This window comes from Arachis ipaensis, chromosome B10, assembly GCF_059453495.1.
Source record: "Arachis ipaensis isolate K30076 ecotype BB chromosome B10, ASM5945349v1, whole genome shotgun sequence".
Lineage (NCBI taxonomy): Eukaryota > Viridiplantae > Streptophyta > Magnoliopsida > Fabales > Fabaceae > Arachis > Arachis ipaensis.
In genome coordinates, this window is record NC_142435.1 from 64,357,602 (window position 1) to 64,370,441 (window position 12,840).

The 12,840-nt window shown below is 38.8% G+C and overlaps 2 non-coding genes across 2 annotated transcripts; one reads left to right on the top strand and one right to left on the bottom strand.

The window, feature by feature from the left end:
- Nucleotides 1–1,604: 1,604 nt before the first annotated feature.
- Nucleotides 1,605–1,712, bottom strand: LOC148580305 (small nucleolar RNA R71). Its single transcript, XR_015896126.1, has one exon. It is a non-coding gene; the product is annotated as a small nucleolar RNA R71 (small nucleolar RNA).
- A 9,197-nt stretch (nt 1,713–10,909) lies between these two features.
- Nucleotides 10,910–11,013, top strand: LOC148580306 (small nucleolar RNA R71). Its single transcript, XR_015895681.1, has one exon. It is a non-coding gene; the product is annotated as a small nucleolar RNA R71 (small nucleolar RNA).
- The last annotated feature ends 1,827 nt before the right edge of the window (nt 11,014–12,840 follow it).

Genomic DNA, 12,840 nt, shown 5'->3' on the forward strand with positions numbered 1-12,840 from the left:
CCTTACTCACGTAAGGTTTATTACTTGGACGACCTAGTGCACTTGCTGGTTAGTTGTGTGAAGTTGTGAAAAAGAATTGATATTATGAACGTGCGTACCAAGTTTTTGGCGCCGTTGCTGGGGAATGAACAATCACGATTTCGTGTACCAAGTTTTTGGCGCCGTTGCCGGGGATTGTTTGAGTTTGCACAACTGATGGTTCATCTTGTTGCTCAGATTAGGTAATTTTATTTTAATTTTAAGCTTTTTGTTTTTATTATTTTTATCTTTCTTTCATATTTTTGAAAATTTTAAAATTTGATTCTCAAAATCTTTTTCTTATTTTTATTTCATAATTTTTGAAATTAATGCTAACATTTGATATGATTGATTCTAAAATCTCAAGTTGTTACTTGCTTATTAAGAAAGGTTCAATCTTTAAATTCTAAAATCATATCTTTCAGTTTCTTGTTAGGCAAGTAATCAACTTTAATTTCAAAAATCAAATCTTTTTAAATTTCTTTTTCAAATCTTTTTAAAGATAAATTTCAATCATATCTTTTTCAAAATTTATTTTTCAAAATCTTTTCTAACTTCTTATCTTTTCCAAATTGATTTTCAAATCTTTTTCAATTAACTACCTAACTTTTTGTTTGATTTTAAAAGTTTTCTATTTCAATCATATCTTTTTCAAAACTACCTAACTAATTTTCTCTCTCTAAATTTCGAAACTCCTCCCCACTTTTTCAAAATTCTTTTTAATTAACTAATTATTTTAAATTCTGATTTAATTTTATTTTATTTATCTTTTTAATTTTCGAATTACAACCAATATTTAAAATAAAAACAAAAATATTTTTATTTTATTTTATTTAATTTTCGAATTCTTTCCCCTCTCATCTCTTTCTATTTATTTATTTATCTACTAACACTCCTCTTCCACTCAAAATTCGAACCCCCTCTTCTTCTCTGTGTTCGAATTTTTCCCTTCTCCTTCTTCTATTCTTCTCTTCTTCTACTCACATAAAGGAATCTCTATACTGTGACATAGAGGATTCCATATTTTCTGTTCTCTTCTTTTTTATATGAGCTGGAACAAGGATAGGAACATTCTTGTTGAAGCTGATCCTGAACCTGAAAGGACTCTTAAGAGAAAACTAAGAGAAGCTAAAGCACAACCCTCTGGAGAGGACCTGACAGAAATTTTCGAAAATGAAAGAGACATGGCCGAACCCAATAACAATGCCAATAATGCAAGGAAGATGCTTGGTGACTTCATTACACCCTCTTCTGACTTCTGTGGAAGAAGCATCTCAATTCCTGCAATTGGAGCAAACAACTTTGAGCTTAAACCTCAATTAGTTTCTCTAATGCAGCAAAATTGCAAGTTTCATGGACTTCCAATGAAAGATCCTCATCAGTTTTTAGCCAAATTCTTGTAAATCTGTGAAACTGTTAAGACCAATAGAGTTGATCCAGAGGTCTACAGGCTTATGCTTTTCCCTTTTGCTGTAAGAGACAGAGCTAGAACATGGTTGGATTCACAACCTAAGGATAGCCTGAACTCTTGGGATAAGCTGGTCAGCGCTTTTCTGGCCAAATTCTTTCCACCTCAAAAGATGAGCAAGCTTAGAGTAGAAATCCAAACCTTCAGACAGAAGGAAGGAGAATCCCTCTATGAAGCTTGGGAAAGATATAAGCAACTGATCAAAAGATGTCCTACTGACATGCTTCAAAAATGGAGCAGCATATGTATATTCTATGATGGTCTGTCTAAGTTGTCAAAAATGTCATTGGACCATTCTGCAGGAGGATCTCTTCATCTGAAAACCCCTGCAGAACCTTAGGAACTCATTGAAATGGTTTCAAATAACCAGTTCATGTACACCTCTGAGAGGAATCCTGTGAACAATGGGACGCCTCAGAAGAAGAGAGTTCTTGAAATTGAAACTCTGAATGCCATATTGGCTCAGAATAAAATATTGACTCAGCAAGTCAATATGATTCTCAGAGTTTGAATGGATTACAAGCTGCATCTAACAGTACTAAAGAAGCATCCTCTGAAGAAGAAGCTTATGATCCTGAGAATCCTGCAATGGCAGAGGTGAATTACATGGGAGAACCCTATGGAACCCCTATAATCCTTCATGGAGAAATCACCCAAATCTCTCTTGGAAGGACCAATCGCCGAAGCCTCAACAAGGCTTCAATAATAATGGTGGAAGAAATAGGTTTAGCAATAGCAAGCCTTTTCCATCATCTTCTCAGCAACAGACAGAGAATTCTGAACAGAGCCATTCTGGCCTGGCAACCATAGTCTCTGATCTATCTAAGACCACACTAAGTTTCATGAATGAAACAAAGTCCTCCATTAGAAATTTGGAGGCACAAGTGGGTCAGCTGAGTAAGAAAATTACTGAAACTCCTCCGAGTACTCTCCCAAGCAATACAGAAGAAAATCCCAAGAGAGAGTGAAAGGCCATAACCATGACCAACATGGCCGAACCTGGAGAGAGTGAGGAGGACATGAGTCCCAGTGAGAAAAGTCTCATGGGATGTCCTTGATGCACATAAACTAGTTATGCTACGATTTAGGAAATTGCACGATCGGCAAAATTCCTTCCGGCAAGTGCACCGGTTATCGTCAAGTAAAAACTCACAATAGAGTGAGGTCGAATCCCACAAGGATTGGTTGAATGAGCAATTCAGATTAGAAGTGTGTTCTAGTTGAGCGTAATCAAGATTTAGATGAGAATTGCGGAATGTAAAATTGGCGGGAAAAGTAAATGACAAGAAATTGAAATGGCGGAATCTTAAATTGCATGAATTAAAGAGCAGAAGCTAATTTGCTGAAATTAAAAGGGAATGAGGGTCATTGCATGAATGTACTTGCAGAATGTAAAGAGAAAGTGGAAATCAGAAATGGGGAATTCATTGGGTTATAGGAGATATTGAGATCTCCGAATCAAAACATGTTTATCTCTTCCTCAACCAATGCGTTCATTGAATTTTGCTTGGCAATCTTATATGATTGGATCCCAATCCCTTGGCTCACCAATTCTCTCTAAAAACAAACAAATTCCCAATCCCTTGGTTTAAATGTTCATAAGAAGAGATGATGCTCGATCACTGATTATACCACACAGTTTCATGAACCACAATTTGGTAGGATTACATGTCACAATATCCATCCAAACCCCAATCCAATTCACTGTGAGAAAGCTTCTCTAGCATGAATCCTCCATTCCTTTCCCAAGGTTCCGAAGGATTCCAATTATGGGTAGTTTCTTTCCCAAGACAACTACCCAATGGAATTAGATCGAGAAGCTTTCTAACAAAATTCAAGAGAAAAGATTGAAGAAGAAGATAAACTATTATTGATTCATTGAATTACAATAGAGCTCCCTAACCCAATGAAAGGGGGTTTAGTGAGTCATAGCTCTGAATTCAATTACAAAGATATGAAAACTAGCTAAAAGTGAAGGTAAAAGTCCTCCCTAACTTAAATTCTATCCTATTTATACACTTTCTATATTGAGCTTCTGTTGTGTTTCTTGGGCTTTGAGGCCTCTCCCTGCTTTCCTTTTGCCTTGGGTTTATGATCCATAATCTTGATGAGGCTGTTGATCCAAATTCTGTAACATTCATTGAGCCAACTTAGTGATAATCAAATAATGACACATGACTCAATAAATTGAGATTTCAAACTCATCAATCCTTCAGGCCCAATCCCATAAACCATGATATTCAATTGGGTTTCATACCAGAGTAAGTTTAAGTTAATGTTTGTGCTCAAAGACTAACTTAAACCGCAATATTTTTGGCCCAGAAACCTTTTCCAAGAGTGGCGTTTAAGTTGCAGTTTAAGCTTAAACTGCAGCTTAAACGCCAGACACTTCCAGTGAGGCCTTTTTGTAGAAGCACGTTTAAGCTTCAGTTTAAGGTTAAACTGAAGCTTAAACGTGGAAATGGAAGAAGGCAGCCCTGGAGAGTCATGTAGTCGAACACGTTTAAGCTTCAGTTTAAGGTTAAACTGAAGCTTAAACGTGGAGATAGGAAGAAGGCAGCCCTGGAGAGTCATGTAGTCGAACACGTTTAAGCTTCAGTTTAAGGTTAAACTGAAGCTTAAACGTGGAGATAGGAAGGGCAGCCCTGGAGGTCGAACACGTTTAACCTCCAGTTTAAGGTTAAACTGGAGGTTAAACGTGGAAATAGAAGGAGGCATCTTGGAGGTCGAACACGTTTAACCTCCAGTTTAAGGTTAAACTGGAGGTTAAACGTGGAAGCTTAGAAGGGTAGCCCTGGAGGTGTCGAACACGTTTAAGCTCCAGTTTAAGGTTAAACTGGAGCTTAAACGTGGAAATGGAGAAAGCAACCCTGGAGGAGAAAACTTGGTCGAACACGTTTAAGCTCCAGTTTAAGGTCAAACTGGAGCTTAAACGTGGAAATGGCTCCCTGGTGCACTTCCCATTTCTGGCGTTTAACCTCCAGTTTAAGGTCAAACTGGAGGTTAAACGTGGACATGCTTCTTTGGTGAGACTTCCATTCTAGCGTTTAACCTCCAGTTTAAGGTTAAACTGGAGGTTAAACTTCAATTCCAGCATTTCTTAGCCTTCATGATTCTGGCGTTTAAGCTCCAGTTTAGGCTTAAACTGGAACTTAAACTCCACATGTGATATTCAAGCTTCCTTTATTGATTTTGTTGCTTCCTTGCTTAGCCTCTTCTTCCCTGAAATCATCCAAACAAATGCATCAAAGTCTTGCAAAATTTCATGAGAAATCTTCCATTCATAGCATTCAAGTAATATAACTAAAACTCATGGAATTTGCATCAAAATCATATTGTTTGGATGGTTCATTGCTTTGTTATTCTTTTAACCATTCTTGGTTACTTTAAGCTCAAGAAAATGCATAAAACCACTAAAATTAACAGAAAAATACTAGTGAAACTAGCCTAAGATGCCTTGGCATCACAACACCAAACTTAATACTTGCTTGTCCCTAAGCAAGTCCTGAGTTATTTAAGAAGAAAGTATGAAACAGAAAGCAATTACATTGGCTATATTAGCAAGCATTTGAAGTTCCTCAGAAGGGTTTTATGCAGAAAGTTGCAGCATCACTTTTTCATTCTTATCAGGTAAGATTATCACTTTTTCATTGCATCCATCAAACACTGCTATGGCCTCTTGTTATTCTTATGTCCTTGGCACTTTTCTCTTCTTTGTTTTTCTTTTCTTTTTCTTAGAGCTTCTTTTGCTCCTTGTTTGCTTAGTGTCATGTGTTGCACAAGCCTTTGGCATTTTCTTTTTCTTATCAGTGCACTACACATATCCACTTTAGGCATTTTAGTTCACATTTCTTCTTGAGACATTGGTGCCCAGCACCTCTTTGTGTGACTAAATGTTTTGTATTTAGGTTGCTCTTGATAATGGACTTTTGGTTGATAATCCCGGGTTAGTTAACCCAAGTTACCAAGTGTTGAAACACTCCTCAGAACCTATTCATCCAAGCATATCCTTAATACATAAACACCACAGGCATTTGTCTCAGAAGTTCAAACCATTGGTACCTAGCTTATTTTCTCAATTTTTTTGCTTTTTGGTTGCCCTTTTTCAGTGGCTTTTTCTTCTTCTTTTTCTTTCTTTTTCATGGCCAAAGACATTTATTCATCAAGATCCATAGACAGTTTTCAATTTCTACACACAAAATGATAATTCTACACTCTAATTCCAGTGATCTGACTAAACAATCAAGCATGCATACCACCACTTAATTCTACTTGATTTGTCACTAATTTAGCCAAGTTACTTTTGTTCAAACTTTTCTTTTATTTTTGGAAACAGAACAAGCATGGCAAGCACTTGTTTAAGAAGGTGAAGTTATATCCAAACATCTAGGCATTCACTTTATTCAAAGCAATAAACAGACACTCATACTAAAAAAAAAAACTCCACATAACACTTAAATGACTTATGATGAAAGAAAGCTCATAAAGACAATCCACCAATGATCATTTGATTATTAAGGAACGAGACCACCTCTTATTTATTGCTTGGTTCTTCTTAATTCTTGGGATCCTGCTTCTTCTTGCTTCCTGCCTCTTTTTGACCACTTGTGCTTCCTTTGTCTTTTCTTATGAGCTTTTTCCAGAATCCAGCCTTTTTCATCGTTTCTTCCACTCCTTTTTCAAGGATCATTGCCTTGTTTATTTCTCCTTCTTTCCTCCCTTTGAAATACTCATCAAAAGCTGGGAATGCTGGGTCCATCTTGTGTAGATGTTCCCCTATGTAGTTAAGCTTGATTTGCGAACTGATGTTGTAATCAGCTTGGACTGAGTATCTTGCATTCTGTAAAGTGGTGGCTTCCTTGATTGCCAAGACATTGGCATCTTGGTGTTGGCATATGTGGCTGAAGGATTCCTGTAAGTGTAAATTCTGTTCCCTTTGCAGATCGAAGAATCTTGATTCAAAGTTCCTTTGCATATCCATCATTTTTAGGTGAAAGTCCTCTTGTCTCTCCTGAGACCTCATGTATTGTTGAGACATTCCTTCCATGATTTCCTGCATTCTGCTCATATCCATGGGGTCTCTGGAAATTCGTTGTCTTCTTTCTGGAATTGCTTGCTCTTCTTGCTCTTCTTCTCTGTCTTCTCCTTCCTGTCCTTCTTGTTCTGCTTCTTGCTCGGCTTCCACTTGTTGCCCTTCTTCATTTCTTCTTCTTGTATGTCTTGGAGGAGTTGGGCCAAGAGTCATTCTGTACGCAGTTATGGCCAATCCAGGATATAGCCAATTAGGTCTTTCATCCTCAAGTGGTACTTGGGCATCGATGCATAGTCTAATGATGGTGCTAGGGAAGTGGAGCCAGGATTCAGGGTCACTTTTCTCACTAAACTCTTGTATCTGTTCAGCAATGAGTTTATGAACTTTGATCTCCCCTCCCACCATAATGCAATGTAGCAAGATGGCTCTTTTAGGGACTATTTCTGAAGAGTTTGCAGTGGGTAGGATGGATCTCCTAACTATTGCATACCACCCTTTAGCTTCAGGTGTTAGGTCTCCCCTTCTCAAGACTCTTGGAGCCCCTCTTGTTTTTCTCACCCATTCGGCTCTGATGGCACAAAGATCTTCAGCAATAGTCGTGTAGTCAGGTTCTCCTATCATCCTTTCCTCATAACTCGCTTGGCTGAAATGTATGTTTTTCAGGCCAAGAGTTTTCATGATTGCCTTGGGGCTGAAGTCAACTTCCACCCCTCTCACATAGCTTTTGTATGTGGGTTTCTTGGTTGAGTCTTCCCTCACTGCATTTGCATAGAACTCCTTCACCAAGTTGATGTTGATTTTTGTGATTGGCTTAGTCAGGAGCTCCCACTTCCTCTTTTTGATCTTCTCCCAAACACCTGGGAACTCATCCTTTTCAAGGTCAAAGGGAACTTCAGCTAGTACCCTTTTAGGTCTCATCCATTCGGCTTGAATCTCATGGAAAACTGATTTGTATCTCCTTGCATCGAATTCCCTGTTTTCCTCCATTGGCTGCTTGTCTTTTCTTCTTTTGTGGCTAGATGAAGCTGCCATTGGTTCTTTAGTTTTGGTAAGTGACAAGCTAAAGTTGACAAGGTGAAGCAAGAAGTGTTGTTGGAAGTGTGGGGAGGTTGTTTTCGGCAAGAGATAGTTTATGCTATGATGAAGGAAATGTGCATGAAGGAGATTTGGTGGTGTTGAACTTGTTCCCCAAGTGGTTCTTTATAGTGCCCGTAAGTGCAAAATGGACGGCTAGGGTGATTTGTGAAGGGTGGCTTGATGGTAAATATATGAATTAGGGAGAAGGACGAATTGCTTTTCATTTTCTTGGAAGTATTCTGGGTGCATTAGGTTGTACATGTAGCTATCGTTTCTTGCAGAACTTCCTTTTCCCATGTGTTAGTTTCAAAGACTTGTGAATTTTCTTTTTGACCAAGCACCGTACCTCCCTTTGTCTTTTTCCTCCATTTTTGTCTTTTCTTTTGTACCTGCACAAACAAACAAGTTTGCTATCATTTTTCGGTCCATGTGAATTATGAATAGTACTTGCACATGTAAATCAATGATTGTCTTTATGAGCTTATAGCCGTGACTTCTACATGTATGCACACTTATTATTTGGACACCAAACTTAGTGTTTGGTCAAGTCTCCTGATGACATGAAATCCATATTGGTTGTCCTTAATGAATGTGCTTAATTCTAATAAATCATAGTCACCTTGGCTCTTTGATTCTAAACAAATTTACTACCCTAAGTAATTGAAACCAAAGCATTAAAACATGCGAATGGTATACTTGTCATGAATTTCGAAATCCAGAGGAACTTCGTGCTTTTCATGAACCGTGTTCAAAGAGGAACACCAAACTTAATCTTTGGTTGTGCACTAAAAATTGAATGCATTTTGAATAAATTTGGGGTGCCTTCAGGCACACCAAACTTAGAGGCAAATTGCATTTCACATGCAATGTTTAGTGCACTCTTTCAGCAGTTGTCCTGAGGATTCAAGTTCATGCATAAGAAACCATGCTTTATTAGATGCACAACAAAACAAAAAAAGTAAGGATATTAAAACATGGGTTGCCTCCCATGAAGCGCTTCTTTAACGTCACTAGCTTGACGGTTGTCCCTTGTTAGGGTGGATTGTAGTGCTTGACGTCTTCTCCTCTCACTATGAAAACGTCCCCACTTGATTCATTCATGACCTCTAAATGTTCCATAGAAAGAACTTTCCTGATTGTGAACACTTGAGGGAGCTGGGAAGGAATGGTTTTGAGGCCAGGTGGGATTGGCAGATAATGACTTGATATCACGTTATCTCCCGGAGAAAAACCTTCAGTGGGAATTTTCTTGTTTCTCCACCCTCTTGGCAATCTCCCTATCACTCTTCCCTTTCTCTTGAGGATTTCTTCATTGACCCTTATGTCAGGAGGATCCTTCTGATCTGTTTCCACTGATTCTTGTGGCTTTAACTCTTGCAACTCTTGTTTGCCTTCCAAGGACTGTTTTAGAGTTTCAGCTGCTGGATTACTTTCCTCCAAACACAGATGGCTACTATCATCCTTAGGCTTTTCAGGTTCTGGTTCAGGCTCAGATGCAGGTTTGAAAACTTTGAAAATGAGCTGTTCATCATGTATTCTCAGAATTAGCTCTCCTTGTTCTACATCTATGAGCGCTCTAGTAGTGGCTAGAAATGGTCTGCCCAGAATGATAGGGTGTAAGTAGCTTTCCTCCATGTCCACAATGACAAAGTCTGTGGGGAAGTAATAATCCCCCACTTTCACCAGCACATTTTCAACTACCCCTTCAGCTTGCTTCTGAGTTTTGTCAGCCAGTTGTATGATTACATCAGTGGATCTCACCTCATTCAGTTGTAGCCTCTTCATAAGAGTTAGAGGCATCACATTTATGCTAGCTCCTAGATCACAGAATCCTTTGTCAATTTTTGTTTCCCCTATGATGCAAGGGATATGAAAACTTCCTGGGTCCGTTTTCTTAGAGAGTGTGTCCTTCTTGATGAGAGCACTGCATTCTTTGTTCATTGTTACCGTTTGTCCTCCCTTCAAAACTCTTTTCTTGCTTAACAATTCCTTTAAATACTTGATGTGTGTAGGCATTTGATGGAGAATCTCAAGAAAGGGAATATTGACATGGAGAGAGTTAAATGTCTCTAAAAACCTTGAATAGGTTTTCCCTTTTTCACCTCCTCCTAACCTCTGAGGAAATGGTGCTTTTGGTTGGTATATTTCCAGCATGCCTTTTTGCAGTTCCTTGGCTTGCTTAGTTCCACTTTCCTGCTTAACTTCTTCCACACCTTCCTTCAAGATTTCTGGCTCCTGCTCTGAGGGCCTGATTCCTTCTTCTTCTGAAACTTCCTTCAATATGGTGATGGCCTTGCATCATAAACTGAACCAACAATTAGGATAAGCACGAAAATTAAAGCTTCTATAAATACGGATATCCCCAATATATCAAAACCTATTGCCCAGGGATAAAGAAAAACCGTTTCAACATCAAAAACAACAAAAACTAGAGCAAACATATAATAACGGATTCGAAATTGTAATCCCATCTCACTCTCTTTTGTTCCCCTTTAGGATTCTTTTCTGTGTCACTAGGGAACACTGCAGTTGATTTGACGGCCTGTTGAGATAGCTCTCCTACTTGAGACTCCATCCTCTTGAGTTTTTCACCATGGTTTCTTAAGGTAGCTCTCACATCATCCCTGAAGCTTTTCAATTCGGTTATGTCTTGACTCATGGTTGCCATCATTCCTTCTATCCGGTTTAATTGATCTTGAAATTGTTGGTTCGGATTAAGTTGGGTAGGTTGATTATTTTGGCCATGATATGATGGTTGGGGGTAAGTGTTTTGTGTGGCTTGGTATGATCTTTGGTTGGAGTTTTGGTATGTGGAATTGTTATGTTGGTTGTGGTTGTAAGGTTTGTGGTTTTGTGGTTGGGTTTGTTGGTTCCCCCACCCAAAGTTTGGGTGATTTTTCCATCCTGGGTTGTAAGTGTTGGAATGTGGATCATATGATTGCCTTTGTTGGTTTCCCACATAGTTGGCCTCTTCCCAATCACCTCCTTCAATGCTTACTTCCTCTTGATCTTGTGTGTGTATTGCAGCCACTTGCTTTGTTTCTAATTGCCTGGTAAGCTCTGCTAGTTGCTTGGCAAACACCTTGTTTTGGGCTAGAATTGTATCAACATGGTTCAGCTCCATGACTCCCTTAGTGTTGTGCCTTTCTGATGCATAGTAGTACTCATTCTCAGCCACTGTCTCAATCACTTCAATGGCCTCTTCCACAGTCTTTTTCCTGTTCAATGAACCTCCTGATGAATGGTCTATAGCCTTCCTTGATTCATAAGAGAGTCCATCATAGAAAATATGCAATTGCACCCAATCATGGAACATGTCTGGTGGGCATTTCCTTGTCAAATCCTTGAATCTCTCCCATGCCTCGTAGAGAGTTTCACCATCTTGTTGTCTAAAAGTCTGAACCTCAGATCGAAGCCTATTGACCTTTTGTGAGGGGTAGAAACGTGCCAGAAACTTGCTTTCCACCTCATCCCATGTTGTTAGACTCCCCCTTGGGAATGATTCCAGCCACTTAGCTGCTTTGTCCCTAAGTGAAAATGGGAACAAAAGCAGTTTATAGGCATCTTCCTGGACTCCATTGGACTTCACAGTGTCGCAAATTCTCAGGAATTTGGTGAGATGTTGGTTTGGGTCTTCATTAGCACTTCCACCAAATGAACAATGATTCTCCACAAGTGATATTAGCTGTGGTTTGAGCTCAAAATTGTTGGCCTGAATGGGTGGTTTCTGGATGCTGCTACCACAATTCCCAGAGGTTGGGTTTATGTATGAACTAAGAACCCTCCTCTCAGGAATGGCATTGTTTCCATCAGCTCTCTCATGGTTGTGAACTTCTCTATCCATGTTGAGATCTAGAGCTTCCTCAAAATTGTCCTCAGATTCTCCTTCAGATTCCTCTTCTCCCACTACTCGCTTCCCTCTTGCTTCCCTTCTCAGTCTATGAAGGGTCCTCTCTGGTTCGGTATATGGAGGAGTTGATGTCTCTCCTCTCCTACCTGTCATACAAGAACACAGCACAGGCACAAACAAGTGAAATACTCTTGGTTAATGGAAGAGTATGGTTAGAGCAATTGAGGAATTAATTCAAACAGTTAGTGAGTCAGTGAGTTAGTTGCTTGAATTTAAAGGCATAAAGAAAGAAAGCATGTAACCGAGTTCAGAAATTAAAATTCAACAAGTAACTTGAACAGAATTAACAAAGCAAGAGAAATTACTCAATCTAGTTAGCTTCCAATTGGAGAATTGTCAATCGAAAACCAATCCCCGGCAACGGCGCCATAAACTTGATGCGCATAAACTAGTTATGCTACGATTTAGGAAATTGCACGATCGGCGAAATTCCTTCCGGCAAGTGCATCGGTTATCGTCAAGTAAAAACTCACAATAGAGTGAGGTCGAATCCCACAAGGATTGGTTGAATGAGCAATTCAGATTAGAAGTGTGTTCTAGTTGAGCGGAATCAAGATTTAGATGAGAATTGCGGAATGTAAAATTGGCGGGAAAAGTAAATGACAAGAAATTGAAATGGCAGAATCTTAAATTGCATGAATTAAAGAGCAGAAGCTAATTTGCTGAAATTAAAAGGGAATGGGGGTCATTGCATGAATATACTTGCAGAATGTAAAGAGAAAGTGGAAATCAGAAATGGGGAATTCATTGGGTTATAGGAGATATTGAGATCTCCGAATCAAAACATGTTTATCTCTTCCTCAACCAATGCGTTCATTGAATTTTGCTTGGCAATCTTATATGATTGGATCCCAATCCCTTGGCTCACCAATTCTCTCTAAAAACAAACAAATTCCCAATCCCTTGGTTTAAATGTTCATAAGAAGAGATGATGCTCGATCACTGATTATACCACACAGTTTCATGAACCACAATTTGGTAGGATTACATGTCACAATATCCATCCAAACCCCAATCCAATTCACTGTGAGAAAGCTTCTCTAGCATGAATCCTCCATTCCTTTCCCAAGGTTCCGAAGGATTCCAATTATTGGTAGTTTTTTTCCCAAGACAACTACCCAATGGAATTAGATCGAGAAGCTTTCTAACAAAATTCAAGAGAAAAGATTGAAGAAGAAGATAAACTATTATTGATTCATTGAATTACAATAGAGCTCCCTAACCCAATGAAAGGGGGTTTAGTGAGTCATAGCTCTGAATTCAATTACAAAGATATGAAAACTAGCTAAAAGTGAAGGTAAAAGTCCTCCCTAACTTAAATTCTATCCTATTTAT